The sequence below is a fragment of the Malus sylvestris genome, chromosome 2 (assembly GCF_916048215.2).
Source record: "Malus sylvestris chromosome 2, drMalSylv7.2, whole genome shotgun sequence".
Classification (NCBI taxonomy): domain Eukaryota; kingdom Viridiplantae; phylum Streptophyta; class Magnoliopsida; order Rosales; family Rosaceae; genus Malus; species Malus sylvestris.
The window spans coordinates 8,609,438-8,615,756 of record NC_062261.1 but is presented as its reverse complement, the minus strand read 5'-3'; positions in this window follow the sequence as shown (position 1 = coordinate 8,615,756).

The window sequence follows — 6,319 nt, the reverse complement described above, 5'->3', positions numbered from 1 at the left end:
AAGGAAATATTATAGATGAAGGAAATATTGGAAAATATATTGAAGGAAATATTGAGAAATATATTGAAGGAAATATTGAAAAATATTGAAGAAGGAAATATTGCAAATGAGGTGAAGAATTGAAAGAACTTCACCATATTTATAGAAGGAAAGAAATTTTTAAATTTTTTTTTTAAAAAAAAATCCAACGGCTAGCTACGACAGCTAGCCGTTATATTCAAAAAAAATTCAAACTATTAACCGACACTAATAGTAAATAAAACAAAATTTGCCTATGAATACCTATTACTGTCGGTTATAACCTATAGTATTAAAAAATCATTCTTTAATGCTATCAGTTATAACCGACAACAATAGGAAAGTTATAAAAATAAAAAAATAGCCAGCCCTTTGGCTCTTTGGCCCTTTGAAATTCCGTGGGGTCCTCCCAGATTCCCGAGCCCTCTGGCCTAGCCCTCGGTTGGAGACGGTATTAGGGCTATTTTCAGCCCTTTGATCCTATGGACCCTTCGGTTGGAGATGACCTTAATAGGAGCCTACCTAGGGCTATCAATTTTTTTTAAGTGTATATATATATTCACAATTAGTAAAATATCAAAAATAAAATTATAGGCAATAATATAATTGTCCAATTTTTTTTTCTTCCCATTTTCTTTTTTTCCCTCACCAATGCAGTCCTTGTAGGTAGAAACCTAGCCGGTGTAGATTGCCCATAATCCCCAAAACCAAGCCTCGATACCGTCTCATCCCACGGTACAACGGGTGGATCGAGACAAGCCATCCTGAAGTGGAGAGTACGTGGTGGGAGAGCATGTGCGTTCGGCGAAGAAACCAGAAACGGCACCACGTGTCGGCAATCTCCTTGGCACGCGATGCGTCGATGTGGACAAGCTGGATCCCAAGATCTGGGACCCGCCTTCTCTACCCTCCAACTTCTCATACACTTTTATCTCTTCCTATTTTGTGCGGTCACGGTTAAGCAACGTTAACATTTTATGTTAATTTTTTTTATAAAGATAATAAGACAAAAATTAATAGTAATATAAAATGTTGATGTGGTTTAACCGTGATCGCACAAATATGAAGAGATAGGAGTGTATGAAAAGTATGAGGGTAGAGAAGCCCGGTCCCTTACCATGAGGGGCAATCTTGACCCTATGGACATGATCTGGCATCAAGGTATAGCAATTGATTGGACTTTTAGATTTTGCTTATGGTTTTTTTTTTTTTTTTTTGGGCTCCCACTGAAAAGTAGTAGTGGTCTTCTTTCTTTCATTGTTTTTTCTTTGTTTGTAGATTCTGGGATTTTTTTGGGTTTATGAGATGGATTGGGATTTTAGGTTTTCTAGGTTTTTTTTTCTGTGTTTATCGAATTTTGATGGCTGGTTTTGAACCAGTATCCTAATTTTTGTTTAAAATACTTTCACGTTCTGCGATTTCCTCTCAATCCTTTTCATTTGAATGAGTTGCCAATTTTGTAATTGGTTTTGGGGTGCTGTTTCTTTGATTTTGTTGGCATATTGTTCATAATAATTAGTAAATTTTCATATATTCTTTGATTGACTTGATTTGGTGGTAGTAATCAACCTAAAACCTGGAAAACTGAAAATATTCACATGTTCTAACAAAAAATAATGTAAATGGACTTGTGGACCTGCCCCAAACAGACCCGTTTCAAACAGGTTGGGCTAGCTAGGTCCGATTCCAAGTTTAAACATTCTTACATCCGGCTCGGCCCGCCCCATTGCATTTTAAAACGGGCACAGCCCGGTTCCTCCAAATTTGATGGCTGCGCCGGCATCACCTTCCACCGACCTTAAGTTGCCCAAACTAGATGATCTAATACATTTGATTGGAAAAAGCTTCTTGCGGATGGTAAATCTTGAAGAGAATATAAAGGAATTAGCAGCAGCAGAGAAGAACATGGAAGGTTTGTGCTTCAATCCCTCGATAGGTTTGAGTCATTAAATTATATAGGTAGTTTTATTCACAGCCCACAAATTTATGAAACCACTCCATATTAACAATCCTACAAAATTCCAATTTTATCTTGATTTTTCTGAAGCTCACCCCACCTCCCAACAACGAAAAGAGAATGCCAGACATCCCAACTCGACAACAACCTCTGATTATATCCATCTCGGCATCGACGTTGCCGTAAATTCTCATTTCACTGGTGACAGCCCAATGCCCAACTGATCACCCGGAATTTCGCATTTTACAAAGTTCCTTGTTTCATACAAAAGCCAAACCTTTAAGCAAAACCCAAGCAACCGATTTCAAGTTTTTGGCAAATTTCAGACAATAAAATTTCGTATCACTGAACATCAGCAATCAAATGCCTCCAATCCACCGTATTCTTCCAACTCAATAAACTTGTTTACACACTAAAACCCAAGTCCGCAAACATTAAATACATATATAGACTTATTTGAATATTAACTACATCATAATAAAATCTCCTCATTCTGTATTGTTTGTAAGGCAAGAAAACTCATCATGATATAAGTAAAGATACAAGGTCAAAGGGTGAGGACACGATTCTAATTTAGTGAAAAAAATTTATCCACTAACGCTATCATTTGTCAAAAACAAAAAACCAAAAAAAAACAAAAATTCTATAATACACTTGTGTATGAAATGCATGAACCATTTGAATTGTTAGCTTTGTATGGCTGTATGTTGACAGTTTCAGTCTAACCTTCCAAACATCAATGCATCTCGTACATAAAAGTATTATATAATAAAAACCCTAATAGTTAGATCGCAAACAACTAGGTTTTGGGAAACTTCACCCTTAATTTTTATATATTTTGTTTACGGACGTGCATGTGAACCGACGACTCCGTAATATACGACAGAGAAGCAACGACGCTTTCATATGGGTAATATATTTATGTTGTTGCATCGGAGCTGTAAGCCAGCAATTTAAAGAAGTCAACAAGCGGAAATTAAGGTTAAGTTATTATTGGCTGAAAGAATACTAAATTTTATGTGCATAAATCTTTATTTTTGTGTTTCTAATTACTTAATTCAACATATAAACTGTGAACTGAAAATAAATAGTGAATTTCTTTTTCATGAATTTCTGCATAATGTTCTTATTTTATAAACTTTTAGTAAAAACTGGAACTCGAAGAACAGTAAGACGTTAGTAAAGGGTTAATCATGATTATTGGATTTAAGGGGTTGAATTGTCATCTCCAAGTGTAACCCATACATCAGTTTTTTGGGAACTTCATTTTTATTAATTAGGAGCATGTGAGTTTTTTGTTTTTTTTTTTTGTTTTTCAGTCAATGGTTTATTATTATTATTACTAACTATAATATAAGACAGAAGCAATGATGTGCTGTTATCCGATTAAAAAGACAATTAAGTTGGCGAGTCCACATCCATGCTGATCCGTCGGATGCGGAAAGCCAAAAATTAAAATACTCAACGAGTGGAGATAAGGTTAAGATATTATTGGCTGAAAGGATACTATCTTATAAATAAGATACTTTTGAAATGAAGTTGCCATGAAAATTCCACACCTTCAATTTGATCACATTCACATTGAAAGGCACGTAGTAGGTAGGAAGAAAAGCATGAGGATTGATATAACAATAGAGTGCCATTGTCCATACCATACTGCATATTCCAATTCTTTGAGTGGCTCTTTTCTTTAGCGTATTTGGCTTTAATTCTCCAATGGCCAATCAAGGGATTTTTTCGAACTTAGGGAGAGCATATTAAAGTATACTCTCATGACCTTAATATACATTTTTTTCAAGTATTTATCAAATCTAGCTAAAATTTGATCCTTAATTTCAAAAATATCAATTTTTATAAAAAAAAAATATCATATATAGCCAAAAATGAACTTCAAAAGACTTAAATGCCCTCATCTTGTACGACTCCTAGAATTTTTCTCTCCGCACCCAGTTATGCAGATGCTGTTTTTTCTATTCTTTCATTTTATTTATTTTTCATGTTCTTCTTCATTTTTAGGGTTTTGATTATTTTCATATATCTCAATCCAATAAGTAGAAAGAACTAAAAAAGAGAACGAGCAATCAACTTGTCTAATTCATTTATTAATTGACAACACCTACAACTATATACTCTTGCATAATAATCAATTGATATTCTCTGAAAATTTCATAGACCTGCAACCTCCGCATATTTTCAAAATAGAAATTTTCATGTCTTCTTTTGGATGGAAATCTCTATTATACGATTCTACGGTATTATGAATACATAATATTAATTTGGGGAACACACACTTTTGCATCAATCTAATTGTTGTTTCGATTGCTCCCTATAAATTCTAATAAATCAATTTCTACTACAATTTTTAATCTTATAATGTGTTCTGGTTTCACAATGGTGCAGCTGACATACATTCATGGTGTTCGGCTTGTTCGACCAAGCATGCAACATCCCCGTGTGCCACTCCCCTCCTCATGAACAACGATGAATAAAATTTAAAAGAAGGTTGGCTTTTAATTTTAGTTGTAATTAGGTTTTAATTTTGAGGGTAATTATATATATTTAAGTAGAATTTTGGATACATTTGAAATTCTTTATAAAAACTGATATTTATGAATTTAAAGGCTAAATTTTGGTTATTAATGATAAAAACTCTTTTTTTTTCCTATGATTATGAGCACTTTTTTTCCATTAGGTTTTTGGTAACCTAATGAGGTTTTGACGAGACACATGGGCTAGTCATACCTTTGTGAGCTTTAAAGATCCTTCTGAATATGTGAATCATTGACATCCTGCATTAACTCACTTTTTTCTCCTTCAGTCTACTGGATTATCGTAGCAAGGTTTTTGTGAGATATTCATTTATATATATGCCCCTACTATGAAACTCATGTTAGCAATTATTATATCTGCCAAGAATTGACGAGAACAACTACCATCCTCTAATCATTAAAGACATGACGCCGCTACTTGTTAAGTTGTATACACTAAAGGGCGAGTGTTGTGAACATAATTATTAATTAGGAATGTGATTGTATAAACTTGAAGTAGAGTCCAATTATATGACGATTAAATTCTCATAGATTTGTATTACTTGCAAGGCAAGAAAACTCATTAAGATTACTATGAATAAAGATACAAGGACAAAGAATGAGGACGCAAATTTTAATTTAGTGAAAAAGTTTAACCCACAAATGCTATCATTTGTCAAAAAAAAAAAAAAGCTAAAATTCTACAACACCCTTGTTTATGTGATGCATGAAACATTTGAATTGTTAGATTTGCATCTTCACAGTTTCAGTTTAACTTTTCAAATAAGTATTGTAATAAAAGGTTAAAAACCCTAATTTTTAGATCGCAAACAACTAGATTATATACTTTGTTTACGGAGGCGCATGTGAACGGAATACTGTAATATACGACAGAGAAGCAACGACGCTTTCATTTGGTTAATATATTTATGTTGTTGCATCGGAGCAGTTAGCAATTAAAAAAAGTCAACAAGTGGAAATTAAGGTTAAGTTATTATTGGCTGAAAGAATACTAAATTTTATGAACTAAGGAAAATACTAAGTTATTAAGTTATTATTGGGAGTAGTCATTCACAGTTTGATGGGTGCATAAATCTTTATTTTTGTGTTTTTAATGAGTTAATTCAACATATAAACTTTGAAGTAAAAATAAATAGTGCATTTCTTCTTTATGAATTTCAGCATAATGTTCTTATTTTACAAACTTTTAATGAAAATGGAACCTGAAGAACAATAAGACGTTAATAAAGGATTAATCATGGTTATCGAGTTTAATAGATTAAATTGCCATCTCTAAATATATCTCATACATTAGTTTTATGGGGAACTTCATTTTTATCAACTTAAGGACGGGCATGCGAGTTTTTTTTTTTTTTTTTTGGTCAATGGTTTATTATTATTATTACAAACTATAATATAAGACAGAAGCAATGATGTGTGGTTATCTGATTAAAAGAACAATTAAGTTGGTGAGTCCACATCCATGCTGATCCATCGGATGCCGTAAGCCAACAATTAAAAAAGTTATCAAGTGGAAATTAAGGTTAAGCTATTATTGACTGAATGGATACTATTTTAAAAACAAGGAGAATACTTGAAATGTAATGCGAAGAAGACCATCTTCTTAAATCACATTCTGCAAATTCTTTTTGTTTTTTTTTTATTTGAAATGAAGTTGCCACAATGAAAGGTGATAAGTAGGAAAATGCTTGGTAGAAATCACTTTTGAAATTAAGCTGCCACGAAAGTTTCTCTTCTTTAACTTGAATACATTACATGGTAGGAAGAAAAGCATGAGGATTGATATAACAATAGA